Source organism: Lagenorhynchus albirostris, chromosome 5 (genome assembly GCF_949774975.1).
Source record: "Lagenorhynchus albirostris chromosome 5, mLagAlb1.1, whole genome shotgun sequence".
Classification (NCBI taxonomy): Eukaryota; Metazoa; Chordata; class Mammalia; order Artiodactyla; family Delphinidae; genus Lagenorhynchus; species Lagenorhynchus albirostris.
In genome coordinates, this window is record NC_083099.1 from 90,103,953 (window position 1) to 90,121,732 (window position 17,780).

The window sequence follows — 17,780 nt, forward strand, 5'->3', positions numbered from 1 at the left end:
TTAGGTTTGGGAATTTTCCAGCCATAATTTCTTCAAATATATTTTGATCTCCTTCTCTCTTCTCCTTCTAGAACCCTTATAAAGATGATGTTGCCATGTTTTATATTATCACATAGATCTTGTATGTTGCTCTCATTTTTTTCATGTCATTCTGTCTGCTGTTCTGATTGGATGATTACCATTATTCTATCTTCCAGATCACTTATGTGTTCTTCTGTGTCATTTAGTCTGCTTTCATTGCTTCTAGAGTGCTTTTTATCTCAGAAATTGGATTATCTATTTTGATTGGGTCCTCTTTATAGTTTCTATTTCTGTGTTAAAATGATCTGCTCTCAGACTGATTTTCCTTCTTAATTAGGTTAGTGTTTTTATTACCAACTTCTTGAAATCATTGTCTGATAGATTATCTCTGTTTCATTATTTATTTTTTTAGGGCTTTTCTTTTGCTCTTTCAGCTGGGAGTAGTTCCTCTGCCTTTTCATTTTACTTAACTTTTTCTGTCTCTATGAATTTAGGTAAAACAGTGATCTATTGTGATCTTGAAAGAATGTTTTTCTGTGGGAGCATCCCTATGTAGACTGTGTATGCCCAATGTATTTGGTGCTGGATTTGATGTGAATGCCAGCCCCATATTTTCTTACAGTGTGCTGGCCACTATCACTTCAATCAATAGCAGGTGTGGCTGGTGTTGGAGGATGTAGAGAATTTGAGGGGTGTAAGGTGAGACTTCTCCTCTACGCAGTGGCACTTGCCACCCTTTTATGGGTGGGATCTTCTCCTAAGTTGTTGGAACAGATGCCCTGAGGGTTGGGCTTGAGCTGGCTATATTCCCTTTAAGTGTGTGTTTTTGCTTCTCTCCACACTGGGGCCTTTACCCCAAAGGAGAAGAGTGCTTAGTAAGTGTGGCTTATGTGTCTACAGAGGTCTGATGTGCTGCCTGTGTAGGCATCTGTGGCTCTGCTCAGATGAAGCCCAGGGTTGCATCTCTTTCCCTATTGTGGTTATTCCAGATCAAGTGCAAGGTCATGGTGTGGAGTGAGCAGGGCTGGCTGGAGTATTTGCTTGGCTGACACTGGGGATCTTGGCATTGTGCTTGCAGGAATTGAAGCAGCTGGGCTGTCATCAGAAGTCTGGGCTATTTCTGGGGTGTTGTTTGAGTAAGCACCAAAAATGGCTGCCTCTGCCCTAGTTGAACCATACTCCAGGCCCCTGGGTCACCTCTTTTCTCTAGATTGAGTCTTTTCCCAGGACCTGGTTGCCCTAGATCCAGTGCCAAGCTATGACATGGAATGAGTGGGGCCAGGATGTTCACTCAGCTCAGATTGGGGAACATGGCAAAGCAGTGACCTCTTGGGCAGACCTCTCTCTGCCCTGTCTGGTGTCAAGCCAGCACCTGTGTACCCCTCACGAGTGGAATCTAGGCTTCTCCAGCCTTTCTATCTGTCCCAGCAGTTCTCCAAGCAGCGAAGGGGGCTTATCTCCTCCTCACAGGAACCCAGGACTGGGATGTCCAGTCTGTGGCTCAACTTGTTCAATGCCCAGTGTGAATGTCCTCCCATGTGATCTCCCTTTTCTTCTTAATCTCCTCCCAGGAGTGCAGGTCCTGACCTGATGCTTTTCTTTCCATCCTACTCAATTATGTGGAAATCTTCCTTGCAACCTTGGTTGTATAGTTCTTCTGCCAGTTTCCAGTTAGTTTTCCATGACAATTGTTCCACATTTAGATGTATTTTTTCTGTGTTTGTGGGAGGGAGGTGACCTCCACCTCCTCTTACTGCCATCTTGATCCCCCTCTCCATTGTAATTATTTCCTTTTTCCCTATTATTTTAGATTTGTTTGCTCTTCTCTTTCTAATTTTTTAAGGTAGAGGCTGAGGTCATTGATTGGATACCATTCTTCTATTATAAGCCTTTAGTGCTCTAAATTTCCCTCTGAGCACTGAATTAGTACTTAGCATCAGTATTTCAACATTTCACTAATTTTTATATGCTGTATTTTTATTTTTATTCAGTACAAACTACTATCTATTTTTTGTCTCCCTTTTTTGGTTGACCTATGGGTGACTAAACCCATTTAGTTTCTAAATATTTGAGGTTTTCCTGATATCTTTCTGTTATGGATTTCCAATTTAATTTCATTGTGATCATAAAGCATACTTTGTATAACTTGAATTCTCTTTGAGAACTTGTTTTATGGCCAAGAATATGGTCTGGTTTTGTAATTTAACACACTCCTGAGGTGAAACCATTCTGAGTAGTTTTACCCATGCCCTCTGAATTGTGTATTCCTCTACTCAAGATGGTGTGAAAAGGCACTATTCCAAGCCCTGTATTGGCCTTGATGATTATTCCACTTAATTTTTTCATTTTTTTCCCTCAGTTTTGGATTATTTCCTCAGATGCATAAACTGTTATTCAACTGAATTCTCAATAAGAACCCTCTGTAGACCTCTGGAATCCTCTCCCTGTGTATCTCTTACCTCTCCAGCATTCTAATCTGCAGGATCCAGCTGCCTATGCTGCAGTGGACTCCCAGCTCTATCCCCTCAAGCAGGGAGTTTGCCAGGCTGTATCTAGGCTTCCCTTCCCCAGAGCATGGAATTGAAATGCTTTCTAGGCAGTAAGATAGGGAAATTATAGACTTTACATTGTTTGTTGGCCATATTTCAGCAATCACTGTCTTTCATTTTTTGATGTCTTAAATACTGCTGTTAAATATATATTTAGTTTTATTGGACAAGAGGATAAATCCAGTCTTCCATCTTGGCTGGAAGCAGATGTTCACTTTACACAGTTTTTGAGAAAGTTTTCTCTTTCCTACTGTATTAGTCAGTGTTCTCCAGAGAAATAGACCCAATAGGGTGAGTGAGTGAGTGTCTGAGTGTGTGTGCACACATGTGTATGTGGGTTTGAGAGAGAGAGAGAGATTATAAGAAATTGGCTCATGTCTCTCATGACTGTAAAGTCTGGGAGGTCCAAAATCTGCACAGTAGGCTGACAGGCTGGAGACCCAGGGAAAAGTTGATGTTTCAGTTTAAGTCCAAAGGAAGACTGCAAGCAGAATTCCCTCTTCCTCAAGAGAGTCAGTCTTTTTTCTAAGGACTTCACTTGATTAGATTATGCTCACTCATGTGGGTTAATCTGCTTTAGTCAAAGTTTATTGACTTAAATATTAATCTCACCAAGGTACCTTCACACCAACATCTAGGCTAGTGTTTGACCAAATATCTGGGTACTGCATCCTAGCCAAGTTGACACATAAAATTAACCATTACACCTACTAATGAGATTACTTATTCTGTATAAATTTCTTGTGTAAACTTCTATTTTCTCATGCTTAAATCTTAGCATTACTGGATAAAGAGTTAAAAGTCCTATAAGCCTAGATCCAGCTTCATAGTAAGGTCAATATCTCCAGTTCTAGTCCTGCCCAATCCTATCTTTCTTCATCTTCTTAATTTGTCCATTTTGTCACAAACTCAGAAAGGTTTGAGAATTAGCCCATCTCAATTATTGCATGCTATGTCCAAATATACAGAGTATTTTATATGTGAATGATACAGTGGTCTTGGAGATTATCTATTCTTCTCTTATGACCCCAGCAGTTTAATATACCTCTTTTGGTGTGAGTAGAAAATTGATGGAGCAAGATCCTGGAGGCAATGACTGAATTAAAACACATTTAAAACATGCCCTAGGAATTGGAGTATCAGGATTAAATAACCTCAGAAATCCAAAATAATAAGGGTTCTAAAGAACTCAATGGAAGAAGTTATTGGTGTGGTGACTAAGAGTGGATGTCTCTGATTTGGTTATGAATGGGAGTAGGGCACAGGTGATGAAGTATCACATTTTATTGGTACCAACTGGAGAACCAGGATTGCTAGGAGCCTTGAAATCATGTCATATATGGATGAGTAATAGAACTGAAGATCCTTATTATGTAGAAGAGAGGATGTAGAAAAGGGTTCATAATAGCTATCTTATCACAGTTGATAACAAAAAACTGTCCTGTGGAAGGAGTTGAAGTTCTCTTTTATATACTCGCATAAATAAGAAATAGGATAGTACCAACAATCTGTGAAAGTTACATGGCTGTCTTGGGCTTGAGATAAAGACAGACTTTTCAACTATTAGGATTATACAACAATAGAGAATGCTGTCCTTTGAGGTAGAAAGTCCCCTTTTACTAGAAGTGCCTGAGTAGAGGCTAGATAACCTGTGTCAGCAGTATCAGAGTCTTTAATGCAAGAATTCTGTTGTATATTGATATCTGGAAATTGGAAGGTAAACTGTGTGGGCTTGTGAGCAGTACGTGCATGAGCTGGGATAGAAAACACCCTGGAAGAGGCATATCTCATTCAAAGACTATGCCAGATAAATCATATTCCTTAGTTTAAAATAATTTTTAAGCACAAACTACTATAAATAAAAATGTTAACAGTCATGACTGGGTGAATTATGAATTTTTTTCCTTCTGTTTTTCTGTGTTGTAGCTTTTGCCATTCTCATTCTGCATTTTTTGCCTTAGTTTTTATTGAAATATGACATAAGTATTGCAAAGTACATACAACTTAGACGTACAGTTCAAGATACATAGATCATTACATAAATTTCAGACCCTTTCCTAATGCCCATACCCAGACATGCCCTTTCTATCAGATATACTTTATCTTCTCTTTGGACTTTGTTTAAAGGTAGTCGTACAGTATGTGTTCATTTTTATCTGTATTTAATTTATTCAAAATTATGTCTACATGGTTTATCCCTATTGTTGTGGGAGGAAGTAGTTCTTTTTAATTGATTTATAGTACTCCACTGTAAGAATCTATGATTTATCCATCCTGTTGTTGATGGGTTATGTCCAGTTTATAGCTATTATGAATAATATTGTTATGGACATACCTACGCATGTATTTTGATGTACATTTGTACATATTTATATTGTGTCTATCTATTATAGAGTAGGTCATTTCTTAGCTTTGATAGATCTTGCAAATCAGTTTTACAAAGTGGTTATGTCGGGATATCAAGATGGCAGAGTAGGAGGATGCTGAGCTCACCTCCCTACACAAACACATCAAAAATACATCTACATGTAGAGCAACTCTCACTGAAAACAGACAGGAGACTGGCAGAGTCTTATACAACCAAGTCTATAAAGAAAGATCCACATGGAGTAAGGGAAGAGAAGTGATCAGGTTGAGATCTGTGCCCCTAGGAGGGGACATATAAGAGGAGGGGGATTACACAAACCACATATTGGGCACCCCAGCCCTGAAGTGTGACACTGGAAGATGAGTCCCCTCAGCTGGTTTAAAAACCAGTGGGACTAACCAGAGGGCTGTGAGAAACCTAGACTCTGCTTGTACTGAGCAGGCACACACTTGTTTACTACTCCTGGGAACAAGGCAGAGAAAGAAGATTGAAATTGCCCAGGACTCTGGCCAGCTTCCAATGAACACTCCAGTGAATGCCTGGGCCCATGCCAAGCACCTGCTCTGGCACCTCTAGCTCTGGTGCAGCTCCACACTGAGGCAAAGACTACGATTGCTGAAGAGGGTGCATGATTGAGAGGGGGAGCCAACTAGGACCCAGCACTGCATCTGAAGAGGGAGAGGGCAGCCATTACTGGCTTCCATAGAGGCAGCAGATGGGGATCAGGCTGGAGCTCTCACTGGTATGCCAGGACTGTCCCAGTGTGTACCCTGACATGAGCCAAGTGCCCACTCTGGCCCCTCTGGCTCCAGCACCACTCCCTCCTAGGGTGAAGGCTGTCATTGCCAAGGAGAGTGTGCAACTGTGGGGGACACTGCAACTGAATGGAGCAAGGGCAGGCATTACCAGTGCTGGCAGAGGCGGCAGATTTGGAACTGTTCTGAGCTCCGAATTGTTTTCTGGGACCACACCAGTGCACATCCCAGCCCTCACTGGGAACCCGCTCTGGCCCCTGTTGCTCCAGTACTGCTCCCCTCTGGGGTGAAGGTATCATTGCTAGGAGTGGAGAGACCACACACTTAGAGGGACTGGAAAGAGCTTGGAACCAATCATCAGGGCTTCTGCTCTAGCACCTTGGCACCTACTCCTGGCCCCAGTAGGGTGGTGACAGCCACTGAGCATGGAAGAAGACCTGGCTCATACCTGGCTCTGGCTTTGGCTCCTCCATCTCCGGCCTCACTTCCCACCAAGGTAATAGCGGCTACCTGGGAGAAGAAATGACCCCTGCACATTTCAGATCAAGCTTTCCCACCAAAGTCACTGGACACACACAGAGTCCACAGGGATGCTCCCGCACAAGGTCATGCCTTTATGATTGGGATAGGTAACTATTTCACTCAATTTCATAGAGACAGAGAAAGTTAAGCAAAATGAGAAGACAGAGGAATTTGTTCCAAATGAAAGAACAAGAAAAGACCCCTTGAAACAGAGATAAACAATTTAATAGATAAAGAGGTCAAAGCATTAGTAATAATAATGCTAACTGAGCTAGAGAAAAGAATAGATGAACACAGTGAGAATTTTAACAAGGAACTAGAAAATATTAAAAAGAATGGAAGTCAGAGCTGAAGAACACAATAAAAGAAATTTTAAAAAACACACTAGAAGGAATTAACAGCAGATGAAGTGATACAGAAGAAAGCATAAGTGATCTGGAAGAAGAAGGCATAAGTGATCTGGAAGATAGAATAATGGATATCACTCATGCAGAACAGCAAAAAGAAAAACAACAAAAAAAATGAGACAGTTTAAGGGAGTTCTGGGAAAACATCAAGCATACTAACATTCTCATTATAGGGGTCCCAGAAGGAGAAGAGAGAGAGGGGTCAAAAACGTATATGATGAAATTATGGCTGAAAATTTCCTGAACCTGAAGAAGGAAACAGATATCCAGGTACTGGAATCACAGAGAGTCCCAAACAAGATGAACCCATAGAGATCAACACCAAGATGCATCATAATTAAAATGGTAAAAGTTAAAGAGAGAATTCTAAAGCAAGAGAAAAACAAAGAGTTACATACAAGAGAACCCCCATAAGGCTATCAGCTGATTTTTCTGTAGAAACTTTGCAGGCCAGAGGGAGTGGCATGATATATTTAAAATGTTGAAAGGGAAAACCTACAACCTCAGATACTCAGTAAGATTATCATTCAGAATTGAAGGAGAGATAAAGAACTTCTCAGACAAGCAAAATCTAAGAGTTCATCAATACTAAACCAACCCTAAAAGGAAATGTTAAAATGTCTTCTGTAGGTGGAAAAGAAAAGACTACAAGAAGAAGAATTTATAGGAAAGGAAAAATCCCACTACTAAAGGTAAATACATAATAAAGGCTAGTATGAAGATTTAAAAGACAAAAATTATAAAATCAAATATAACTAAAATAAACAGTAAAGAAATATATATGAAGATGTAAAATATGACATCAAAAACACAAAATGTGGGGGAGGGGAGTAAAATAAAAGTAGATCTTTTAGAATGCGTTTGAACTTAAATAACTTTCAGTTTAAAATGGGTAGATATAGTCAGGGGTCAACATATGTGTACCTCATGGTAATCACAAATCAAAAACCTACAATAGATACACAAAAACTAGAAAGAAAGGAACATAAAGATAGCACTAAAGAAAATCATCAAACCATAAGGGAAGAAACTAAAAGAAGAAAAACTAGAAGGATTACAAAAACATAACAAAATGGTAATAACTACATTCCTATCAATAATCACTTTAAATGTCAATGGACCAAATGCTGCAAAAAGAAGACACAAGAATGATTTGGATAAAAAATAAGACCCACTTATAAGCTGTTTATAAGAGACTCACATCAGTGCTAAAGACATACAGACTCAAAGTAAAGGGGATGAAAAAAGATATTTCATGCAAATGGAATCAACAAGAAAGCTGTGGTAGCAATACTCTTATCAGAGAAAATAATCTTTAAAACAAAGTCTATAACAAAAAACAAGAATGGAATTATATAATGATGAAGGGATCAATACAAGAAGAAGATATAACATTCATTAATATATGTACCTAATATAGGAGCACCTAAATATATAAAGCAAATATTAACAGATAAAGAGATAAATTGACCATAATACAATTACAGTAGGAGACTTTAACACCCCACTTACATCAATGGACAGAGCATCCAGACAGAAAATCAATAAGGAAACAGTAGTCTTAAATGAAACCTTAGAACAGTTGGACTTAATAAATAGCTACAGGACATTCCATCCCAAAACAGCAGAATATACATTCTTTTCAAGTGTGCATGGACCATTCTCCAGGATAGATCATATATTAGGCCACAAAACAAGTCTCAACAAATTTAAGAGGATAGAAATTATATCAAGCATTTTTTCTGACCACAATGGTATGAAACTACAAATCAATTACAGGAAGAAAAATGAGAAAAACACAAACTTGTGGAGACTAAACAACAAGCTATTAAAAAAAGCAATGGGTCAAAGGTCAATAAAGAAATAAAGAGGAAATCAGAAAATACCTCAAGACAAATGAAAACCAGAACTTTCTGTTCTATGGGATGCAGCAAAAGCAGTTCTAAGAGGGAGTTTAATGGCAATACAGGCTTACTTCAAGAAACAAGAAAAATCTCAAATAAGCAGCCTAACCTAACATCTAACATTATTGGAAAATGAAAAACAAACAAAACCCAAAGTCAGCAGAATGAAAGAAATAATAAAAATCAGAGAGAAAATAATTAGAAACCCAAAAAAAAAAAAAAGATAGAAAAGATAACTGAAAGCAAGAGCTAATTTTTTGAAAAGATAAGCAAAATTCATAAGCGTTTAGTTAGGCTCATTAAGAAAAAAAAGGACACAAATAAACAAAATAAGAAATGAGAAATTATAACCAATTTGACAGATATAAAAAAATCATGAGAATACTACGAACAGTTATATGCCAACAAATTGGACAACCTAGAAGAAATGGATAAATTTCTGGAAACATATAATCCTCCAAGACTGAATCAGGAAGAAATAGACAGTCTGAACAGACTGATCACTAGTAGTGAAACTGAATTAGGAATGCCAGTAAACAAAAGCCCAGCAATGGACAGCTTCACAGGGAAATTCTACCAAGTATATAAAGATGAGCTAATACCCATTCTTCTCAAGCTATTCCAAAAAATTGAAGAAGGAACACTTCCCAATTCATTCTGTGAGGCCCCCACTACCCTGATAATGAACTAGAAAAAGACACTACAAAAAAGGAGAAAATTATAGACCAATATCTTTGATGAATATAGCTGCAAAAATCCTAAACAAAATATTAACAAACCAAATTCAACAACACATAAAAAGGATCATACAGCACAATCAAGTGGGATTTATTCCAGGGATGTAAGGGTGGTTCAGTATCCACAAATCAACTAATGTGATGCACCACATTAACAAAAGTAAATATAAAAATAATATGATCATCTCAATACATGCAGAAAAAGCATTTGACAAAATTCAACATCCATTCATGATAAAAACTCTCATCAAAGTGGATATAGAAGGAACATATCTCAACATAATAGAGGCTATATATCACAAACCCAGAGCTAACATCATACTCAATGGTGAAAAGTTGAAAACTTTTCCTCTAAAATCAGGAACAAGACAAGATGCCCACTCTTGCCACTTTTACTTAACATAGTATTGGAAAACCTAGCCACAGTAATCAGACAAGAAAAAGAAACTTTTATCCATCCAAATTGGGAAGGAAGAGGTAAAACTGTCACTCTTTGCAGATGACGTGATACTCTATATAGAAAGCCCTAAAGTCCTCACCAAAAAAACTATTAGAACTAATAAATGAACTCAACAAAGTTGCAGGACACAAGATTAATATACAGAAATCTGTTGCTTTTCTATACACTAATAATGAACTATTGGAAGGAGAAAGCAAGAAAACAATCCCATTTAAAATAGCATCGGGCTTCCCTGGTGGCACAGTGGTTGAGAGTCCGCCTGCTGATGCAGGGGACACGGGTTCGTGCCCCGGTCTGGGAAGATCCCACATGCCACGGAGCAGCTGGGCCCATGAGCCATGGCCGCTGAGCTTGTGCGTCCAGAGCCTGTGCTCCGCAACGGGAGAGGCCACAACAGTGAGAGGCCCATGTACCGCAAAAAAAAAAAAAAAAAAAAAAAAAAAGAAAAAGAAAGAAAATAGCATCAAAGAATAAAACACCTAGAAATAAATTTAACCAAGGAGGTGAAAGACCTATACTCTGAAAACTATAAAACACTGACGAAGGAAACTGAAGATTATTCATTTAAATGGAAAGATATCCCATGTTCATAGATTGGAAGAATTAATATTTTTAAAATGTCCATACTACCAAAAGCACTCTACAGATTTAATGCAATCCCTATGAAAATACTCATGACATTTTTCACAGAACTACAACAAACAACCCTAAACCACAAAAGACCCCTAATAGCCAAAGCAAACTCGAGAAAAAAGAACACAGCTGGAGGTATCACGCTCCCTGACTTCAGACGTGTGCTAGTAAGCAAAACAGCACAAAAATAGGCACATAGCTCAGTGGAACAGAATAAGAGCTATGTGAAATAAACCTATGCCTTTATGGTCAATTAATATGTGGCAAAGGAGGCAAGAATATACAATGGAGAAAATATATTCTCTTCAATAAGTGGTGCTGGGAAAACTGGACAGCTACATATGAAAGAATGCAATTAGAATATTTTCTCACATCATATACAAAAATAAACTCAAAATGGATTAAAGACATAAATGTAAGACTGGAAACCATAAACTCCTAGAAGAAAATATAGGCAGAACACTCTTTGACATAAATCATAGCAATATTTTTTTGGATCTATCTCCTAAGGCAAAGGAAACAAAAGCACAAATAAACACATGGGACCTAATGAAATTTAAAAGCTTTTGCACAGCAAAGGAAACCATCAACAAAATGAAGACAATCTACTGAATGGGAGAAAATATTTGCAAATGATATGACCGATACAGGATTAACATCCAAAATAAACAGCTCATACAACTCAATGTCAAACAACAACAAAAACAACAACAAACAGCCCAATTAAACAATGGACAGAAAAAAAAAAATGGACAGAAGAGCTGAATAGACATTTTACAAAGAAGACATACAGATGACCAAGAGGCACATGAAAAGATGCTCAACATCGCTAGTCATCAGAGAAATGCAAATCAACACCACAATAATCACTTTACACCTGCCAGAATGGCTATCATCAAAAAGACCACAAATGTTGGAGAAGATATGATGAAAAGGGAACCCTAGTACACTGTTGGTGGGAATGTAAATTTTTGCAACCACCATTGAAAACAGTATGGAGGTTCCTCATGGAATTTAAAAATACAACTACCGTATGATTCAGCAATCCCACTCCTGGGCATATATCCAGAGAAAACCATAATTCTAAAATATACATGCACCCCAATGTTCATTGCAGCACTATTTACAATAGCCAAGATGTGGATGCAACTTAAATGTCCATCAACAGAGGAATGGATAAAGAAGATGTGGTATATATACATACAATGAAATACTACACAACAATAAAAAAAAGAATGAAATTTTGCCTTTTGCAACAACATGGATGGACCTGGAGGGTATTATGTTTAGTGAAATAAGTTAGAGAAAGACAAATACTATATGTTATCACTTATGTGGAATCTAAAAAATAAATGAATATAACAAAACAGAAACAGACTCACATATAAAGAAAACAAACTCGTGGTTACCAGTGGGGAGAGGGAAGATGAGAGGGGCAAGATAGAGGTAGAGGTAAAATCTTAATTGTCATGAAATACAGATTATTAATCCACTCTTTCATGGTTAGACCTTTTTGTGTCTTAATTAAGAGGCACACGGGGATTTTTCTCTTATCTTCACACTGACAACCTGGTGGGGCTCTTAGAGGTAAAACTCACAAAACTGGAGTGAGGCCTTCCTTTAGGCTGAGTGCAGGGAGCTTATTCTGAAGCTAGTCCACACTCAGTCTCCAACAATTAGTCAGTCGCCGTTTAAGTGTTTTTACTAGTTACTGGCCCCAGCAGAGTCTTCTATTCCCAGTAAGCTGTGATTCTCTGTATTCTCCTCCCCCCATTTTCAGAGCAGCTATTTGCCCTTTGTCTTCAATTCTTTGACAGATTCAAGAAGAGTTGTTGATTTTCAGTTTGTTCAGCTTTTTTTCTTATTATCCGGTTGGGAGTGATGAACTCCAAGGTCTTCACATGTTGGACTAGAAACTGGAAGTCCTTATGTTTACTTTTGATATTGATTTCTAGTTTAATTCTATGGTCAGAGGATATACCATGTGTTATTCCAACCCTTTGAAAGTTGTTGACAATTGCTTTGTGGCACAGCATATGGTCTGCTTTGGTCAGCCTTCCAAATGTAGCTGAAAAGAACATGTAATCTGCAGTTGCTGAAAGCAGTGTTCTATTAATGTCAAGGTCTGCTTGTTCCATCACTTATTGAGACAGGTATATGAAATATCCCACAATGATTATGGATTCATCTCTTTCTCCTTTTACTTATTTCAGTTTTACAAAGGCTTTGTTATAAAAATATCCCCAAATTGAGGATTTTTGTAAATATCTCCCTTGAAATGAGCCCTTTATCATTATCTCTCTCAGTAACCCTAGTAATAATTTTTGCCTTCATGTCTGTTTGATCTGATATTAATGTAGCTATACCAAGTTTATTTGCCTGTGTTTGCTTATTACTTTTTACATACTTTTAATTTCAACATTTCTGTATTCTTACCTTTAAGGTGTTTCCCTTCAATATAAAAAAAAATCATTGTTGTTTTTATTTATTCCTTTCATTTATTTTTTATATCTGAGCTTGCAATCCTTGTCTTTCATGTAGAAAATTTCAGTCACTGTTATGTAATATAACTACTAATATATTTGCCATTTAAATCTATTATATTTCTATGTTTTCATATTTGTCTTTTGTGCTTTGTTTCTCTTTTGTTTCTTTCTTGCCTTCTGGCTTAATCAACTATTTTTTTTACTATACCATTTTCCCTTCAATTGGCTTGATAGTAATACGTTTTCTTTTTATAATTTCAGGCAGTTACCCCAGAAAGGATTTTTCTTACTATGACAAATGACAAAAATATTAAAAAATTGTACTGATGCTACAGTTGTACCTCAGTAGCCATTTGCATGTGTATCAGGAATAGAAAGAATTAAAGTTCAATAACAGTAGATTTATTAGAGCAGGGAATTGAGAGTGATATTTACAATTTTAAAAATACTGTTATAATGTTTATTACACACTTAGTATTCTCATCTCCCAAATGGAGATGAAATCTTCCCTACATACCTTCAAAACTTTCAGTCTTCTAGATCATTGTCAGTTACCAATCTTGCTAGGCAGTATTAAGGATTATTAAAGTTTGTAGTTCAAGTGGATCAATCAAATGTTAGGGAGATGTGGTATTTTATGCAATAGATTTACTACTCAACATTATGGGGCTATGTAAAACTGGAAGTGGGACTAATGGTTCTATTCTTTCCTCCCTTCATTTTAATATGGATAGTTGAAGATTTAAAAAAAAACTTTTAAGAATTTTTCATCAAGGAGTAAATTCAAACAGGTTGAGTGACTAATGGAAGGCTTATTACTTTGAGAACAAAGACTAATACAGATATTTACCAACAATAACTCTGTCAGACAAGTAGTCTTTCCCCCATTTTACAGAGGATTTGGTTGAAAAAAATTTTTTAAATTTATGATCACACAACATGCCAGATGGAATTCAAAATTCAAATCTAGATCTGCCTGAAAAAGCCACTTTTTTTCTACACCAATGGTTTTTAATATTTTGTGTGATTCAGAACAACTGGGTACTCATTCCAAACAGATTCCCAGGTGGCCTCTTGGAATATGCAGTTTTATGAACACACTGTGTAAATGTGACATGGCCAGGATTCATATTTAAGATCAATAGTCCATTAGCTCTAAAAACTGCCTACTCAAGAAAATCAGAAACCATATAGTTTTATAATAAATTAATATTCCTTTGTTATTTTTATCTGGCTATAAACCAGATATTCCTCAGCTACTGCAGTCCTAGAATTCTTACATGAGAGGCTATGTGATGAAGTATTCCAGAAGCATTTTATAAATGCAGAGGAGATTTTTTAAATTTTGTTGTTTTATTTTTTTGTTAGTTCCTGATCATTCTTTTTTTCTTAATTTAATTTTTATTTTATATTATATTTGACTTAAAATGTTGTATTAGTTTCAGGTATACAGCAAAGTGATTCAATTATACATATATGTATATCCATTCTTTTTCAGATTCTTTTCCCATATACGTAATTACAGATTACTGAGTAGAGTTCCCTGTGTTATACAGTAAATCCTTGTTGATTATTTATTTTATATATAGTAGTGTGTATATGTTAATCCCAAACTCCTAGTTTATCCCTCCTCCCCCTTCCTCTTTGGTAATCATAAGTTTGTTTTTGAAGTCTCTCAGTCTGTTTCTGTTTTATAAATAAATTCATTTGTATCACTTTTTTAGATTCCACATCTAAGTGATATCATATGATATTTGTCTTTCTCTGTCTGACTTACTTTACCTAGTATGATAATCTCTAGGTCCAACCATGTTGCTGCAAATGGCATTATTTCATTCTTTTTTAATGGCTAAGTAAATGAATATTGGAGTGCATGTCTCTTTTTGAATTATGGTTTTCTCTGGATATATGCCCAAGAGTGGGATTGCTGGATCACATGGTAGTTCTATTTGTAGTTTTTTAAGAAAGCTCCACACTGTTCTCTATAAATGGTTGTACCAATTTACATTCCCAGCAACAGTGTAGGAAGGTTCCCTTTTCTCCACACCCCCTCCAGCATTTATTGTTTGTAGACACTTGATGATGGCTATTCTGGCTGGTGTGAGGTGATACCTCATTGCAGTTTTGATTTCTCTATTAGTGATGTTGAGCATTTCTTCATGTGCTTTTTGGCCATCTGTAAGTCTTCTTCAGAGAAATGTCTATTTAGATCTTCTGCCCATTATTTGATTGGGTTGTTTGTTTTTCGATATTGAGCTGCATGAGCTTTTTGTATATTTTGGAGATTAATCCCTTGTCAGTCACTTCATTTGCAAATATTTTCTCCCATTCTGTGGGTTGTCTTTTCGTTTTGTTTATGGTTTCCTCTGCTGTGCAAAAGCTTTTGAGTTTAATTAGGTCCCATTTATTTTTGTCTTTATTTTCATTACTCTAGGTGGTGGATCCAAAAAGATCCTGCTGCAATTTATGTCAGAGTGTTTTGCCTATGTTTTCCTCTAAGAGTTTTATAATATCTGGTCTTACATCCATTTTGAGTTTATTTTTGTGTATGGTGTTAGAGAATGTTGTAGTTTCATTCTTTTACATGTAGCTGTCCAATTTTCCCAGCACCACTTATTGAAGAGACTGTCTTTTCTTCGTTGTATATTCTTGCCATCTTTTGTCCTAATTCACCATAGGTGTGTGGGATTATTTCTGGGATTTCTATCCCGTTCCATTGATCTATATTTCTTTTTTGTGCCAGTACCATATTGTTTTGATTACTGTAGCTTTCTGGTATAGTCTGAAGTCAGGTAGCCTGATTCCTCCAGCTCCATTTTTCTTTCTCAGGATTGCTTTGGCTATTAGAGGGCTTTTGTGTTTCCATACAAATTAAAAATTTTTTTGCTCTAGTTCTTTGAAAAATGCCATTGGTAACTTAATAGGGATTGCACTGAATCTGTAGATTGCCTTGGGTAGTATAATCATTTTGACAATATCGATGTTCCAATCCAAGAACATGGTATATCTTTCCATCCATTTGTGTCATCTTCAATTTCTTTCATAATCATCTCATAGTTTTCAGAGTACACGTCTTTTGCCTCCTTAGGTAGGTTTATTCCTTGGTATTTTATTCTTTTTGACGTGATGGTAAATGGGATTGTTTCCTTAATTTCTTTCTGATTTTTCATTGCTAGTGTATAGAAATGCAAGAGATTTCTGTATATTAATTTTGTATCCTGCAACTTTACCAGATTCATTGATGAGCTCTAGTAGTTTTCTGGTAGCATCTTCAGGATTTTCTGTGTATAGTATCATGCCATCTGCAAACAGTGATAATTTTACTTCTTTTCCAATCTGGATTCCTTTTATTTCTTTTTCTTCTCTGATTGCTGTGGCTAGGACTCCCAAAACTATGCTGAATAAAAACAAACAAACAAAAAACAGGTGAGAGTGGACATCCTTGTTTTATTTACAATCTTAGAGGAAATATTTTCAGCTTTTCACCATTGAGAATGATGTTAGCTGTGGGTTTGTCATATATGGCCTTTATTATGTTGAGGTAAGTTCCCTCTATGCCCACTTTCTGGAGAGTTTTTATCATAAATGGGTGTTGAACTTTGTCAAAAGTTTTTCTGTATCTATTGAAATGATCATATGGTTTTTATTCTTCAGTTTGTTAATGTGGTGTATCACACCATTTGATTTGCATATACTGAAGAATCCTTGCATTCCTGGGATAAATCCCACTTGATCATGGTGTATGATCCTTTTAATGTGTTGTTGGATTCTGTTTGCTAGTATTTTGTTGAGGATTTTTGTATCTATGTTCATCACTGATATTGGCCTGTAATTTTCTTTTTTTGTGCTATCTTTGTCTGGTTTTGGTATCAGGGTGATGGTAGCCTCATAGAATTAATTTGGGAGTGTTCCTTCCACTGCAATTTTTTGGAGTAGTTTTAGAAGGCTAGGTGTTAACTCTTCTCTAAATATTTGACAGAATTCGCCTGTGAAGCCATCTGATCCTGGACTTTTGTTTGTTGTAAGTTTTTAAATCACAGTTTCAATTTCAGTACTTATGTTTGGTCTGTTTATATTTTCTATTTCTTCCTGGTTCAGTCTTGGGAGGTTGTACCTTTCTAAGAATTTGTCCATTTCTTCTAGTTTGTCCCTTTTATTGGCATATAGCGGCTTGTAGTAGTCTCTTATGATCCTTTTTAATTCTGTGGTGTCAGTTGTAAATTCTCCTTTTTTGTTTCTAATGTTATTGATTTGAGCCCTCTCCCTTATTTTCTTGATGAGTCTGGCTAAAGGTTTATCAATTTTGTTTATCTTTTCAAAGAACCAGCTTTTAGTTTTATTAATCTTTGCTATTGTTTTCTTTGTTTCTATTTCATTTATTTCTGCTCAGATCATTATGATTTCTTTCCTTCTACTAACTTTGTGTTTTGTTTGTTCTTCTTTCTCTAGTTGCTTTAGGTGTAAGGTTAGGTTGTTTGTTTGAGATTTTTCTTGTTTCCTGAGGTAAGATTGTATTGCTATAAACTTCTCTCTTAGAACTGCTTTTGCTGCATTCCATAGGTTTTGGATCACTGTGTTTTTGTTGTCCTTTGTCTCTAGGTATTTTTCGATTTCCTCTTTGATTTCTTCAGTGATCCATTGGTTGTTTAATAACATTGTTTAGCCCCCACATTTGTGTTTTTTACAGTTTTTTCTTGTAGTTGATTTCTAATCTCACAGTGTTGTGGTCGGAAAAGATGCTTGATATGATTACAATTTTCTTAAATTTACTGAGGGTCACTTTGTGATCAATCCTGGAGAATGTTCCATGTGCACTTGAGAAGAATTTGTATTCTGTTGCTTTTGGATGGAATGTTCTATAAATATCAGTTAAGTCCATCTGGTCTAATTGTCATTTAAGACCTGTGTTTCCTTATTGATTTTATGTCTGGATGATCT